Consider the following 16,646-nt stretch of genomic DNA (forward strand, 5'->3'; position numbering starts at 1 on the left):
TCATTGTGCGCGTTATGTAAATAGTGATGCTACGCATGATAGACAAGCTGTCTCATAAAATAAGATAAAGCTTCTCCTATAATATGGGCTCATTAGCTCGCAATAGATACGTAGATGGAGTCAAAGTGTGATTGAAGAATATTTTGACATTAAGATCAGAAGTATGGACTGGATACTACGATCGTTAATCAGATACGTTGAGAATTGGGCAGGTGGCGGACTATTACAGGTAAAAGTTTGACATCCGAATAAATTTAAAAGAACAGATGGAACGTTTAACTGTTGAGGAGCACTTGAGCCGGAATTTCATGATTTCCGCCAGGTTTTATTTACTGTTCCAATATAAAATGCATTTAAATTTGATTGTACCTTAATTTAATTAAAATTGTCAACAAACTTTCAACTAATGGTCATGAAGGCAATCTGGTTGACCTAGCGGACCGATCATTGTCAGGTGGAAGTGAGTGTATGTTTAGCGGCAATACTATTACATGGTAATTAACTTAAGAAGAGACCCCAACCGACCATTTACTAAACACGTCTCTTAGCATCTTAAGAAAAGCGAGGAATCGACAAACTATGACGAACGTAGCCAGCCAGCCAAGCAATGCGGCACAACGGACCGACTCCATGCTCCCGGGGCTGGTCCTTCACGCTGCTAAGAGTCTTTCCGCCGGTTTTGCTTGATATGATAATTGCTACCGTATTCCGTAACGACAATTTCCCATCTTGACAACCGCTCTCGCCCACACACACTCACACACACACATACACCACCGCTCCTTCCTCCCACCGCAGCGTCAAGCAGCGGTAATGGAAAATGGCTGAAAATGACGCGCAAAGCCGATTGGAGAACTACGTCAACGGTGCTGGCCGAGTGCTAGCAGGCAGGCAGGCAACCGTTTTTGTGAAGTGGCATTTCTCCACTCCTTGCTGCCTCTCTCTCCTCGGTCCCGATTGTCGTCGTCCCGAAAAACCGGGCTGTTTTTAGTACCGAGCACCCGCAGCGGCCCAAGCGGCATAAAGCGCGATCCTAGTGACGACACGAATGGGCTGCTACCACCGCGCTCGACCGGTTGTTGTAAACGGAAAAGGAAATTAGAGAAGGAAGTACGCAGAGAAGGAAGGGCGGAGGAATTAACAAAAAAAAAAAGAAGAGAAAATAAAAACGCGACAAAGAAGAAGCAGCAGCCACCAGCTGCTAGGGCTAGGTGCGACCGACGCTGTTTGGTACAAAGTGATTGCTGAACCTGAATGTTGCTGGTCCTCCAATCCCACCCAACCTCCGGGGAACTGTGCTGCTTCCTGTGTCGCCGTGGGTCGCACACGAGCACGAGGAATGAGAAAGAGGATAAGGAGGTGGAGAAGGAGGAGAAGAAGGAGGTCGGAGCAGCGGGTGTCGCTAACGAGAGATGAAAGCAATGGCTTTTAATTGTTTGAATTACTTCGTTTGGTTTGGTGGTACCGGGGGTGGTACCAGAGGGGGTGGTGGTGGTGATGGTGGACCCTCAGGTTCTCGCTGATGCTGGTGACTGCTCCTGGTGCTGCTGCTACTGCTACTGCCGGTACCGTTACTCGGTTCTTTGTTCCGCTTTTCCGCATTTTCCCGCGTGTTTGATGTTGGGCGTCCTCTCCCCGGTGGCTGTTGGACTCTCTCTCTCTCTCCCCCTTTTTCTCTCGCTCTCTGTTTTTTTATTCACTTCTCTGATCTCGCTTTTTGCGCATTTGCCAGGCTCTACCCAGCCCCCCCGGGGGACTGGGATGCAAAAAAAAAAACCCACCAGCAAGTAGCCACCTTGATGGTTGCTGCTCGTAAAATGCAATTGCAACGCAGTGACCGTATGCGTGCCGTGTGTTGGGCTCGGCACGACTGTTAAACACAGTTTTGTGGTTCCGGGCGACAAATTGCACAACTGGCCGGTGCGCTCCGGCCTACTCCGGTAATTGAGCGGTTTTTTTTGTAACGAATGCAAGCTAATGGGTGAGCTTTAGCGGGAAATAGGGAATGCGGCCTAAGTGCCGTTTCCAGTGCCATGCACTTTCGTTCAAATTGAATTTGCTTTCATTGATCTATGGTAGGAAATATATTGAAATTCGAGCTTATGATTGGCAGCGGAATTCGTTTGATTTTCAATTGCAACGTGTTTGCATCAATCGAGCAAGCAATGGCGAAGGGTAGCGAAGGAAATATCTTATCGCATTTTTTTCTTTTGTTACTTGTCTGTACTAAACATACGGTTCGTCTGGTCGTAGATATTTAAAAAAAAGCAACAATAAACTAGAATGTGTGCTTTTCCCACAGTATTAATAGTCAGTTTTGAAATTGATGAGGTTAAAGTATCTACAACTCTATAGTTGCCAGTGATAGCAGCTTTTCTACATAAAAGTTGTCGAAACAAAATTTTATTACAGCTGCTTTCGTGGGTGTGAGCGCGATAAAGCTGAATGGAATTCAAATAGAATTTTCTGTGATAGTACGGTTGCACCGGAAATCACCTTAAAGGTTGCCGTTAATATCCCGACGAAAACTCTGCCAATAAATCTATTACAATGATTTTTTTTATGGTCACACAATTATTTTCCAACTTTTTGTGACAATATTTCTGCGGAAGGAATTAATTAATACAAAGAGCCAATAAAATTCTCGTGTTATAATCTGCGCCAGTTTACTTGCATTTATTTCTAATGTTCAAACATGTGTTTTATGCATTTTTCATGTTTATTTCTGCCGCTAGTAGAGAAAAAGCTTGCTATCGTGTATCAGCGCAAGGTATAAAATAAATATTGTAAGGCGTCAAATGACAGTTTACCGCAAGTGAAAGTCCCTATTATGTACGGGCATCTTACTTTCTCGATCTTTTCACAATCGTTATTCATTACCTTCATGATGTGGGAATGCCACCGATTGAATGATAGCAATGGAGTGTAGCGCGTTCCAGTAACAATTGTATCCCTTTCTTATCATGGCACTTACACCACTAAGCACCGATCACATAAACCATACCCAACCGCCATTAAGATTGCCGGGAAATCAATGAATTGTTCATAAAAAAAAAAAGAGGAGAAAGAGGATTCGCGCGCGCGTCATCCCTCAATTGGGCGCGCAATCGAGTGAATGAAGTCCATAAACCAACCAGAGCGCACACACAATGTGGCAATCCACCGCGGATGTGGCGGGAGTGGCATAACGTGACCATCGAAAAGCTGCTCCATAAAACCGGCATCGATTGGCCGCCTCCGCCGCCGCCACCGACGGCCCCGGTGTGGCATTTATTGGTCGTGGACATCGAGGACATACGTTCGGAGTGGGTCGTTCCACTTCCATTTAATTACTGGCGAGATGAATGAGAGCAGAGAGCAGCTGCGCCTACTAATGGCACATCTCGAGCGCAATGTTACGATCAATTCATAATCCACCCCCTTGCTCCCCACTGCTTCCCTTCCATTTCCACTCCTTTATCCTCTCCGACTAAGTGGAACATGCAATAAAACAACCATAATGTACTGTGGAGCATAAACTGGGTTGACGAATCGGTTTCCTGGCCATCGAAGAGCGTCTCCCCCCTTTTCCACCTCTTTTACCACCCCTTTTTCCGGTGCTCAGCAAGGAGCAATCGAGCAGACACTAGATGAAGTGCACCCGTTTGTTCCAATTTGAGGCTCTCGAGAAAAGCTTTTATCTACGACCGTACGGGACACGAGGCACTCGGGCCTCTCGTCTCATCATAAACCACACAGCAAGCAAGCCAGGGACCCAGAGCAAGGGGCCGCTGTGTGTGTGTGTGTGTGCGCCGTTGTTTAATCGATCGAAATCATAAATCGTTAAGCGAAGCAATCGAAAGTGGAAAGCACTTATAACCTTCCGTACCCCGGCCACCGGACAACCGACCCGTCCCGGGAAGGTCCTTCTCAGACCTCGCCCTCCACCATTACTGTTTCCCAAGTTTCGTCCAAGGATGCCCCCGGAAACCACCACCGCAGAGTGGAACCACGCGCGCGCGGTGTGGAGTGGAATGTGTGTACGGCCCAAAAAAGGGGTTGAACAACCACCCCTTACCACCCCCCGCCCTCCCTTATTGTGCCTGGTGTCAGTTCCCGCAGGATCGCGACAGGCACAGAGGACGGTCGGTCGGTTGGTGGGCTCGAAATTGAATAAAATGAAAACGTTTATGGCAACATTAAACATAAAATTAGATTGTTATTGAGCGGGTAACAACTACACCGGCGCACCAAACTGTCCGTGTGCCAACGACGACGACGACGACGACGACGACGACGATACGCATCCTTTCGCGTGAGAGAAGCAGCATAAACGCCCATGCTTTGGAGTGGGAGGGTGGTCCAGGGTCTCCGTGGATGCGGATTCGATTTCGCCTGCCGTGAAATCCGGAAAGATTTTCGAATACAAGCTTCCCCTTCAGCTGCTTTGCCGAGCTGCTCGGTTTCGAGCTTTGGTCTCTTCTTCTTCTTCTTCTTCTTCTTGGTGGCTGGTTTGTTGGCCTGTGCCGCCCGTGGGGGTGCCTCGGAGCATCGGCGCAAAGTTTTCCATCGTTTTGCGGTGGCGGATAGCGGAAAGTTTGCAGCCTGGTGCCTGGTGAGCCTGGTGGCCACCATGGCGGACTGCGACTGGCCTCCCGGTGGAGGGGGGAACTCTCCTCTCTCGGCGGGTGGTGGTGAGGAATGTGGTTGGGGGTTTTTTTTTTAACTTTTGCACCAACACCGCACCAAACGGCAGCAAACAATCCTCGTGGGGACCGTAACCAGGAGTTTCTGGTGCCGGTGCGCATCGGTTCGTTCCGGGAGGTTCCGGATCGTTCGTTCGTTCGCTTGGTTCGAGCAATAAAGCAGACAAGCGCAGGAGAGAGGGAGAGAGAGAGGAAAGGGCAGAGGAGTATGAACACGGACGACGAAATTAACTGACAACAATGGCCACCGCTGTTGATAGCCCATCCCCGGCCAGCCAGCCCGGCAGCGCACGGTGCCTAGTCCTGGCCGCAGTCCCCAGGAGCAGCAGCACCAGCAGCTGGCGGCACGGAATATGTTGCTCGGTTCATAACCGTACACTTTTATGTGAGTTTTCGGTTCGGATCGGTTCGGTTCGGGGTTTCGAGGTTTCGGGGAGTTCCAGGGGACAATGACAAAGCCGAAGCACCGCCACTGCGAGTCGTCATCGATGGCACCGACGTTGTCAGCAGCGTCCTCGAACTGTCCTCCTCCTCCTCGTCCTGGGAACGACGTCCTGGCGGAACGACGACATGGAAAATTGAGCCAAATTGAAAAAGTTCGTCCCTTCGGTTCCACCTACACCGGGCAGCAGCACTTGGCTGCAGTTACATTGCGTTATTGCGCGAACGGTGTAACGGTAACTATACCTGAGTTCGACCTGGTTACCAACCCCCCGTATCCCCCCCTCCCCCACCTCTCCCACCATCAGCAACCTGTCGAGGCATCCCGAGCGATGGCGGTTAGAAGTTTGGAAGTTTTTGAAAAATTGTTAAATTTCATTGTCCCCACAGGTGGACAGGTCTGGTCTGGCGGACATCCCTGCTTTTTGGGGATGTAAAGGGAGGGGGTCTGGTAGGTTTGCACAACTCCGAATGTTTATGTGTTTAATTTCTTCCCCCGGACGGTAACCGACGGTGACAGCAACGGTATGCCCTATCTCGGCGGCGCTGGCGGCCATTATTATGTCAGTTGCGAGCGCTAGTAGCTGCTTAAGCGTTAAGCTAGCTGGACGGATAGGACAGACGGGCTGACGTTATCGGTACGGAACCGGACCGACCGGATGGTTGTCTGGTTTTTTGTGCCCAGTATCCCGGGATGATTATTTGAATGATTTTCACATTACGTTTGGTTTGGATGATTTTCACATTACGTTCTAGGATGATACGATTGCACCAACAGCACCAAGGAAGGGCCGGATGGCGGCCGGATTATGAATTCTGAAATAAAATCGAACTCCAAATTTCATTTACAACATTGTGGCATGTTGAATAAAAACTTGGAATGTAAGGTTGAGCTTTATAGATATTTCAGTGACTGTAGATTTTTTATTTCCAGAGGTTCTACAATTCTGCATGCTGAAAGTTTGAAAATCTTGTTGTATCTTGGCTGAACATAATTTTAAACGAATGTTACTGAAATGCAATATTTTTGCGAAATGAAAAAAAAACATATTTTTGCAGCCATTCCATCCACTACTTATGACGATTGTACGTCATCAGCATCGAACAATCAGAGTAGGCATTTGATGGTAAAGGAAGTTTATACAGGGTGGCACAGAAAAGGAGTCATTAAAGTAAAATGCAATTTTATTAAAACAAATCTTCCAAATTTCATATTCTTTTTTATGTTTTATTGCTACATTGCTATATTTTAACGGAATAATTGAGCATTTTATATATAGGAAAGACAAATCTCAGAACTGCAAAATATAACTACAAAAATATCTTGCAAAAGAATCTTTTGCTTTAAGAAAAGTCCCAACTAGACCTTGTGATGATATCACTCTCAATGATATCAATAGCCTCTCGGTTAAAATAAGTAAATTAAAGGTTTATACTGCTTAAAGAAGGAATAAGCTGCTTTAAAGTATAAAAAAATTTCTGTAGATGCTTCAAGGCTTTTGAAAATATCGACACCTATGCTGGGTACTTAACCATTTTGATTAATGCAAAAGGCAGATCCTCCATTTAGTTGATGATATTGAATAATCAAGTTTCCATTTTGCACTAATCAAATCAACAAACACAAATAGAAACGCTCGCAGGATGAGTTGGAGAATGAATAAAATGTCGAACACGACTTGTACTATTGTACGGTTAACATAGCAACCTGTGCGAAGTGAAAAACTCTCAAACGGACGAGTTAGTTACGAGCCAACAAAGCACCCCGTTCCGTTTTTACCCATTTTCTCAAGTGCCTGCTTCAGTTTCAGCTGAGTGATTATTGAAACAGCTACATCAACAGTTTATTCGGAACAATCGAAACTCGAAAACCGGAGAGCAAGTGATCCCGAGATACTTGAGCACTGCTCGAGATGGGTCTTGAAATCTTTCTTCGGTGCACTACTGAACACTGTTCAACGCTTCAACCCCTCGTCGAGTGAAGCCCGATATATTTCCTAACATCATCGCCATCGCCACCGCTCAAGCAAGTTATTCCCGTTTCCATTGATTCGTCGTTGCCCTCGAACGCTTCTTCTGACATCTAATATAGTTTAGCCAGTGGGGAGAGAGTGTATAGTGCGCACGGAACTTTCGTTCATCGGACCCCGGGGGGGGGGGGGGGGGGGTATCGGAGTCAGAAGGAAGAAGAGTCCTGCGGATCGAGGAACTTCTCCGCAAAGTGTAATCCATCGCCTGGACCACCACCGAGAAGCACGCCAGGTTAGTGGAAGAAGTTGTTGAGCAAACTTCACCAACTTATGACCTCGCTGATGATGATGATGGAACCTATCTGTCTGTCTGTCTGTCTGTCGAGTCGGAGAGAGCCTCGTCCCCTGGATCAATTCGTTCCGCTGCCATTCGAGACGGTCGACGCGATGGCGGTGACGTCAAATTGACACCCGGGGCTGCCTGTGCTTGTCGTTTTCATTTGTAATTTCTACGTTTGCGTGCGTGTGGGTGTTCTCACCGCGACACACACTTACTTCTGTAACTTGTGGCCGACATCGACATCATTAAAATTCACTTAGCTACCCTCTTCCCCGGGACTTCCCTTCGCCTTCGCCGTGGGGACTACGGTGGTTGAGAGAGATTGTTCCGCTAGACGCGGGCGAGGGCAGGGGAGCCGACTCACGCCACGCAAGAAAATGGACGACGTGAGGGCAGACGAAGAAGTTTCCGGCACGGGGTGGGAGGGGGGGGGGCGGGTTCGCCTGGCCAGATATTTAATTCCCACCTCGAGCCGTGGCGTGGCCTGGCGGCTAGATTTTCCGGTAAATGGAAAGTGGTTTTAAGGCTACACTACACTTCCGCTTCCTGCTTCCTTTCCTCTCGACAGCCACCCTGCCACACGTGGGGCGGGTGCAGCAATCAAAAAAACACCCCCCCCCCCCCCCCCGAATTCCTCCGTCTTCATGGCCTCCTTTGGTTGGGTTTTGGGACTAAACTTTAGCAAAATATCTGACCATGTCTATGTGCTGTGCTCAGTGTGAGACTCTCGGAGGCTCATATATGTTCACGTGTGTGTGTGTGTGTGTGTGCCTCTCTGTGTATGTGCACAACAGTCTTCCACAAGCAGGCGTCGAAAGGCAATTAGCAGCCGGTGTAGTTTTCGGTGTAAGAAACACAATCGCCTCTGCTCCTCGGAGACCACCGACAACCACCACCAGGAGGCGAGGCGAGTGTTTGGTGTGCCGGGTTTGTGTTTCTGTATGTGCGTGTGTGCCATGTGTTTGTGTTGTGCACGATGATCACATCGCTTCTTGGGTAAAGGGAGGAGGAAAAGCAAGAAAAACGAACGAAACTTGGCCACAGAAACAACAACAGACAGGCAGCGGAACACACACACACACGCGCGCGCATGCACATACGTGGTCAGGACCTCCTGGAGTTCCACGGAGTTTTTGGGTGGAGGGAAAGTTTTCCCCCCCTCGCCAGGCGTAAAGCGTTGCGCTCGGTTGGCGAGTGAATTCTGTGGCCTCATATCATACTGACCCCCTTTGGGTGAGTCAGCACATCAGACGCAAAGAGAGAGAGATATAGAGCGAGAAAGGACGAAAACTGTTTTCCCAATTGCTCACCGGACAACCAAAACCGAAATTCCCTTTTTAGGATAGTAGCCAGGATAGGATTCACGTTCACTTTAAAATCGATTTTCCCCTTTGGGCGGCGACGAAAGCTAAGCCCCTCGCCCCTTTCTGTTCCCGACGGCCACACCGGACCGGAGAAAGGGTTCAAATTTGCGATTAAGTTACGCATCCCGCAGGTAGAAGTCTGCCAGCCAGCTTTTTGTCGGGTACACTACCCGGTTTTTGGCTCGCCTTTTCTCGGATCCCTCGGTGCACATCTTTCCACCGCGGTGGTTGATTGCTTGAAATGGACGCATCGAATTCTGGTGCTCCCCATGCCTCATGTGTCCTGGATCTTGGGCCAACTTTAGCCAACAACAACACACACACACACACACGCACGCAGGAAGTGCGCCTTGGAAACTTTTGCGAACGGTGAGTGGCGGCCAAACATGTAATACAGCGATGCTATAGCGTTCCATTGCGTTTCTGCCACACGAAATTACGTGTATTCTCGCGGTTTTCAGCTCGACTTAATGTTACTCACTCACGCTGCCAACAGCCACGCTTGTGTGTGTGTGTGTGCACGCGCTTGTGTCTAAAACTTTCCCTTCGAAAGGGCCCGCTTGTTAGTCGGAAAGCAAAGTGAAACAATAAGAAGATGAAGTTCCGTTTCGAGGGTAATTTTCAAGCAAGTTTCGGGGCAAGTGCGGCCTCTCCGTACCCCGTACCGTACCGTGGTACTAACTAACGTACTGCAACGTGAGTTGCAGTGTTAGTGTGCTGTAAATGGTAGCAAGTAGCGAGCCGGAATAATACAGAAATTGAAATACTCGATCAAAATGCAACAGTCCGAAACCGAACCACCGTGTAACGTGGGGAAGCAAAAGGGATGGGAAGCATTTGCCACCACCACCTCCCTTCCCCTCAGAGCGGGTGGTGGATTAGCGAAGGATCAGTTCCGCCCTCGAGCGGCCCAATGGCTAATGTGCCTAATACCCCGTGATTGTTGTTTCCGGTGGTGTTCGTTTTCGGCCACCATCGACCGAAAACACCGAAAGTTCCCCGTGTCCGGTGGTTCAGTATTATTCAAAACTTTTACAGTCCAGTCCAGACATAAATATTCTCTCCCGCTGGACCCGCGGTCTGTTGGGACCGCGCCACAAGGGTGCCATTACGCCAAGAGGGTTTTTGGGGGGATGATGAGGAGGGGATGAAGAAGAAGAAGGAGGCGGAAAACAATGTGGTGAAAGCAAACTCACCGCAGGCGATTTTAAAGTCCCCTTCCCCTCATCCCAGTTTCCAGTCACCCGGAGGCGGGAAGGTGCAGCTATGAAAATGATAAGTAACGAGGAGGATTCAACGCTGCCGCCTTCCATCCCCCGGAAATCCTCTTTAGCTTTTAGCCACCAAATCTGGACAGGTTCTTATTTGGTTTTGGTTCCCGTTCCTTGCCCGTTGGCGGAATGGCCGACTGCATGCCGATCTTCCGCTGTAAAACTTACCCTCGACAAGGGGTGTGGGGTTTTTAGGGGGGTTATTCGAGTGAAATGCACTCCCACAGCACGCCGCGCTGCTTCGGGGTTGCCTCGAGCGACCGACCGACCGACCGAGAGTGGTGCCAGGATTTGTTGTCCGATTAAAAGGGCCAGAAGGACGAGTGGCCCAAGCGGGGGGAGGGGGTGTTTCTAGGCGGGTGGGATGGAAAATAATTTAGTTGACCAGCTAATCAACCCTGGCATCCGTGTTAATGGGGCCATACTCTCGTGACGAGGGGTAGAGGAAGGATGAGGCAGGGGGAGGGGGTGCTGCTAGCAAATGAAAATGGGTAGCCAATGGGTGGTTTTTCCGTGGCTTGCGTCTGCTGCTACCGTAAATTATGGTCATCCGCGTTCGCCATCGTGGAGTTATAAGTGGAGTCCACCTCCACGGACGATTCGGCCGGAACCATAGCGACGTCCCTCTTCCCCCCCGTCGTCGTTGCTCTTCGGTGAAAGCCGATCGGGGTGACCGAGAACAATGGCTACCTCCCTCCCCCCAGGGGGAGGTCCCAGCAAAGGTAAGCGGATTATGTTTGTGTGTTTTCGTTCAAAGGATTTTTCTTTTCCGCGTATCGCCTTTTTCATCAGACGACAGAGAGGCTGGAGGCTGGAGGGGTGGACCGTAAATTTGGCGAAAATAATGTGGTTATTTGTCACGCGATTTGCTGTTGTTGAGTCGCGGGTTCCTGGGAACGCGTTTATTCGGTTGTTTTTTTTATTCGGCGACAATCGGATTAGTTTTGTCGCGGTTGGTAGCACGGTGACAGCGTTCAGATCAAGTTGGCGGTTTGTGTAGTGCTCCAGGGGGTTGTCACTCAATTTTGGGAGGTTGGCAATGCTTTTAAAATCAATAGTAGGCATTTGCAGGTGTCTATTTCCATTTTTTTGTATAACAGCCTACTAGAACTGGCTTTAGGGCTCCCTGTCTCCGTCTTGTACGAGGCTGAATCAAATATAAACGAGACTTGTTTTTAGTAAATTTATTTTTAGTTTGATCGCATAAATATTATTTTTTTATTTTTCTACATAATCTCCTGATTCCGAAACACATTCTTTCGAGTGGATAGGCAGCTTTTTGATGCATTCCTCGTAGAATGATACTGGTCGTGTTTGCAGCCAATTGCGCAAATAAGGTTTTATTCTCAACATCATCGTTGGATCTTTTGTCTCCCAAAATTTCCTTGAGAGAACTAAACACATGAAACTCACAGGGTGACAGGTCGGGACTGTAGAGAGGGTCTTCCATTTTTTCCTACTTCAATTGCTCCAAATTTTCCCTAGTAATGGCTGCAAGTGTGTGTGGGCGAGCTTTGTCTTGGAGAAGAACCCCTTCCCTTATCAATAGGCTCCATATTTAGCGGCGATATCCATGTCGGACCTCACTTTAAGTGTTTAAACATTGCAAGAATTTGTCGCATTAATTGTCCTGTAGTGGTACGACGTCTGTCATTTTCAATCAGTCAGTCTAAAGGTTCTTTTGTTATGCGCTCTCAGGCTCGAGCGAGTTCTGCGGTTATGGCTCTCATTTTTAACCTGATTTCAACCCGTCTATTTTTTTATGCTATGCAAATATTCTGGCCCACAAGAGTGTCTCTTCCTGTAACTAGGCAGTCGATTTCCTCGAAAATTCGATCGGTAGTATCAAACAACATAAAAAGCGGGAACGCTCCATCTTCATTGTTGTGACCGTGGGATCAAAAGTCTCGTTTATATTTGATTCACCCTCCTACTTTGTGTGCCATTTTTAATCATCTTAGCGTCTCGATATGTACCTAGTTTCTATTTAGTACGCTAGATCTAGTCATGCACTTTACATCAAGGGACTCTGAGGGTGTGAAATTCGGAAAAACTTCCTTTCATTTGTTTGCGTTTTCATTGCAAGTCGCCATTGTTAGTAAACGTTAAAAGAAAAAGCTTGTTTGCTTTGCTATGAAACACTCATAACCTCCCATATGGTCTAGTGGCTAGGATATCTGGCTTTCACCCAGAAGGCCCGGGTTCGATTCCCGGTATGGGAAAACCTTTTTTGCTGCTCGTATATTTCACTTATTCACACAGCCGGACTTGATATGGTTTAGGTGCCTATTAATCCATACTATAGCCAACTATTAACGCGTTATAGGCAATGATAGTTTACCGCAAACAAAAGCGCGCGCTTTTATGCACCGCGTATCTCGCTACAAGCTTCCAGGCTCGGTATAATGTTGTTTCAGCCCGAGAATGTTGATATTTCTCTTCACTTTCACCGGAAATCTGCAATTGTATCAATTTATCTCAAGAAGCTACAGCATGCAACATTCATTGCCAATAATGAATTGCGATGGATCGGCTGCTTCCTTCGACAATTCAATTGTCGGCACGCAATGACCGTCAAAGTATCTGTGATTGAAGGCTTAGGCTTTACCCCAAGCCATCCATCGGCTAATCATGGCCGGCAGGCATGGTCGGCATGCTTCGCGGAGTGATTTCGGCCCCTCCAACCAAACCTCGCACAACCTAACTAATGTCAACCATAAATTAGGGATCAACAATGGCGGAGAAGGAAGGGGGTACACGAAGTGTGTGTGCGAAGAATTTTAAACAATCCGCTCGCGGGCCCATCGGTTTGCGATCGGTTCGCTCAGCAATCACTTAGGCGTAAAGACCACGACGGCAGACGGCTTCTCTAGCACCCAGTGGCAGCTGTCAATTAACCGGAAGTAGGTGGAAATGGTTTGCGCGCTTGTTGATGCTCCATGCTTTCCGACACGCCTGTTCATCGGGTTGACCATTTATCTTCGACGCTCCGGCGTTGCGGACTGCGTGCGTCGGAACCGTCATGCTGTGCTGCACTGGTAGTGGTGTCCTTTTGCCGTTTCGTTTCCGTTTTTCCCCCCCGCAGGCTGTTTCCCGACATCTTGATCCAAAAGCGCACGGACGCGATGGAAGTAAAACAGGCAATCAATTTGTTTCGATCCCCAAACCGGCCAAAAACTGGGCGCTGGAACTGGGGCCGATGGGCCAGGTCGCCTCCGGTCGCCAAGCAGTGGAAAAGGGAATGGAAATTTGGGGGGAAAGGAACGGGGCTTAAATTTATACCGCATCATCTGTATGCAAATCATGCTTTGGAAATGAAACGAAAGTACTTTCTCCGGGTCCAAGGGCCGCGCGCCAGGGATGCGGGATTTACGATTTTCGGCGTATTTCGAGCTGACGTGGCAACCGAACCGAGCCGGACGGGCAGGTCTGGCCAGACCGGAGCCGGACCTGCCGGGCCGGATACCGGATGCGTGCTCGTATAAATTACGAAACATTTACGCACCCTCCACCCTGGACATTCGCATTCGCGCGGCCGCATTGGCAGCCAGCATTTTACGGACCTCACAAACACGTGCCTTCGTATGTGTGTGTGTGTGTGCGTGTGTGTGTGTGTGTATGTGTGTGTGTTCGTGGGTGGCTAAGCGGTGACCGTGCGATGTATTGCTTCGGCAAGCATAAACATCAGTGTTTTGGGTATCAATATCTTATCACCAGCCCTGCACTCGCACGCACGACCAGCCTTCCTTCCTTTCTTCCTTCCTCCAGCTTCTTTCCCCTTGGCAAACACGAAACCCTACCCCTTCCCCTCTTCCTTCTGCCTGCACGGAACCCCTGGTCCGGTCCATTACATTGCTCGAGACACGAAGGAACGTGTCTCGAGCATTGTTTTGCATGCAGCCCAACGATGGCGAAGGGATGTCGGGGATAAAACGGAGAGAAAGAAAGAGAGAGAGAGAGAAAGAGAGAGAGTGGGATGCAAAAAATAAAAACCCAAAACTCCGACGCATGTGTGTGTGTGTGTGTGCGTGCGTGGGTGTGCTCATGTGTGGTGTCCTTAACAATAAAGGTGTACCCTCGTTTTGGGTGCTAAACGCCTCTCAGATCAGGTTTATTGAGGAGAAGGGATCACCTCTCGCAAACGTCGCTAAACGAAATCGATGGTTTTGTTTGCGAACCATAAACCCCTCACGAACCACCCGCACACACACACACACACACACACACACGTGCACACAGAAGTACTTCTTATCGGGTCGCCGAGGACAAACACACACATACACGCTCGCGCGTACTGTGGACATCCGCGTTCTAAGGCGACATAATCCGGTTATTGTTGTTGTTGTTGTTGTTGGTGATGCTGCGTGGTGGTGGTGGTGGATTGGGATTTTCTGTGTTTTTCCTCTTCGTCTTTTTTTTTGCCGGCTGGAAAATGAATCCTTTCAGCAAGTATTAGACAAACAGGTACACAGGCACACAGGTAGTGTGTTTGGGAGGGAATGAAAAACGGCGGGAAAAAAAACCCTCATCGGTACCACGGGTATCGGATGGGAATCGGTCGTCGCTCCGGTTTCTGTGCCCATGGATGGAAATGGAAATGGAACCGAACACCATCATCGTCCTCGGTCCATGTCTTCCGTCGCGCGTCGCGTCTTGTAAGTGGATTTACGGTCCCGCCTTCCCCCCCCCCCCCCCCAAACCAGAAGGTGGGCATTATGATCCCGAATCTGGCATTATTACTATGTTTTGCTTATGTCTTACTCTTCGCTCGACGGTTCAGGTCCTTTATCCAGGGTCCGCCAGGTGTGCGCCAGGTGTGCGGCGATCGCCTCGAGACGGACTCGAATCGCTCGGAAAAATCGCGTTCCACGAGGCTTATGAACCGTTTGATGATGTACGATGGTGTGCCGTCTTCGTGCGGCGTGCTGGCACCGCCCCGGCAGCATATTTATTCTAATATCGTCTCCGATATTGGTAGAACGGGAGGTGGGGACGTACGGAACGGGGGAACAGGAAGAAGCTAGAGCAGTGTGGAGACAAACAAAACAACGTTCACGTGCCTTCGCGCGAGTACCGTCATTGATTCTGCGGTTGCTTGCGGTTGACTGCCGAGGAAGGGGAATGGTGGTGGTGGTGGTGGTGGTGTTGGTGGTGCTTGGAAAGAGGCCCGAGGTTTAATGTTCCCCCCCGGTGGGGCTGGGATGGGAAATTTTCCGGAAAATATGTTTACGCTACGTGCTCTCGAGTCACATTATTTTGAACATTTCTTGTCGCTCTCGTTTTCTTTTCTGCTTTTTTTCTATTCTTTATCAAGCGGCGACGTTGCAAAAGGTGTGTGTGCGTGTGCGTGTGCGCTGTTCCCTTTCCCTTCCGCGCTTCCAATCAAACCGCACAATCGTCGGAATCGATTTCCGGTTAAGGATTAAGACGAAATGGATGGGTGGTAGCAAGCGTTTGGTTTGGTTTCGCGACCAAGGGAAAACCCAGGGGGTAACACGGAGGAAGGAGAAGGTGGTGGATGGGAAGCAAATGCCGCGGTTCCTCGGATTCGAGTGAACAACGTGCGTGTTAATGCTGATAATGTTCTGACGGCATTAGCTGTCAGGCTAATGCTGTACGGAGACTAACGCTAAGCCGCTTCAGCATCAGGAGTAGCATCGGGAGCAGCATGAGGCCTTCCCCTCCCCTTTTGGCCCAACCACCCTCTCACCCCGCTTTTATTGAAGGCTTTATTTATCATTTCAAGTGGAGTTTGCTGTTGAGACGTGTTGATTCGTTCATTGTTTGAGTGGTGGTGGGGTGTTCCTTTCCTCCTCCCACCCCTCCTGACATCGCCGGAAACTTTGATCGGATAAAGTGTTCCGACAGACCGGCCCCGGCCGGAGCTCACCGTTCGGCATCGAACGGGGCGGCGTAACTTGTGCTCTGTGGGAGTTGCTCGGAGTTGCCAGCGAGCAGCGAGTAGCGAGCTTGGAATGGGATTATCGATCCATCATAAACCAACGCCAGAAGCAAAAGCTGCTCTCTGGCTACCGGAGCCGGAGCTGGAAAAGTTGCTTGGTAATTATTGCATCAAAGACGCCGATGCCCCTCGATGAGAAGCCATTTGTGGTCGGCTATTGTTTCTCGCCCAATTCACACACACCATTGTCACGGTACTCGGTATGTACGCTATTGTGTCGAGACGCTCTTCGAGATCTTATCGAGATCGAGCTCGCTCGGGATAAGCGGTGGTTAAAAGTTGACCCGGTCATTAGATCTTGAGAGAGTCCCGCAGATGCGGTAGGTGTAGTGCTTGATGGAAGCCCGAGCAGTAAAAGTGAACTGCTGCTATTGTTGCAAAGTTTTACTCTCATATGCTATGCACTGAAAGAAGGGAGATGGGAAGTGGTAATAGAAATATTCCTTTCCTGTCACGCTCTGCATTGTGTGTGTGTATGTTGGTGAAGCACCAGGGCACAACAGGGTATTGGAGTGAAGTGTCTTCAATTGGAATGTCTTTCGTTCGGGTGAATCATCATCATCATCGTTGGCAACAGATAATTAATTGGTTTAGTGAAGTTGATTAATTAGCA

General features: G+C 49.0%; 1 non-coding gene across 1 annotated transcript; it reads left to right on the plus strand.

Moving 5' to 3' along the window:
• The first annotated feature begins 12,221 nt into the window (after positions 1-12,221).
• Trnae-uuc (transfer RNA glutamic acid (anticodon UUC)) lies at positions 12,222-12,293 on the plus strand. The gene has a single exon. It is a non-coding gene; the product is annotated as a tRNA-Glu (tRNA).
• Positions 12,294-16,646: the final 4,353 nt, after the last annotated feature.

The sequence above is a fragment of the Anopheles darlingi genome, chromosome 3 (assembly GCF_943734745.1).
Source record: "Anopheles darlingi chromosome 3, idAnoDarlMG_H_01, whole genome shotgun sequence".
Lineage (NCBI taxonomy): Eukaryota > Metazoa > Arthropoda > Insecta > Diptera > Culicidae > Anopheles > Anopheles darlingi.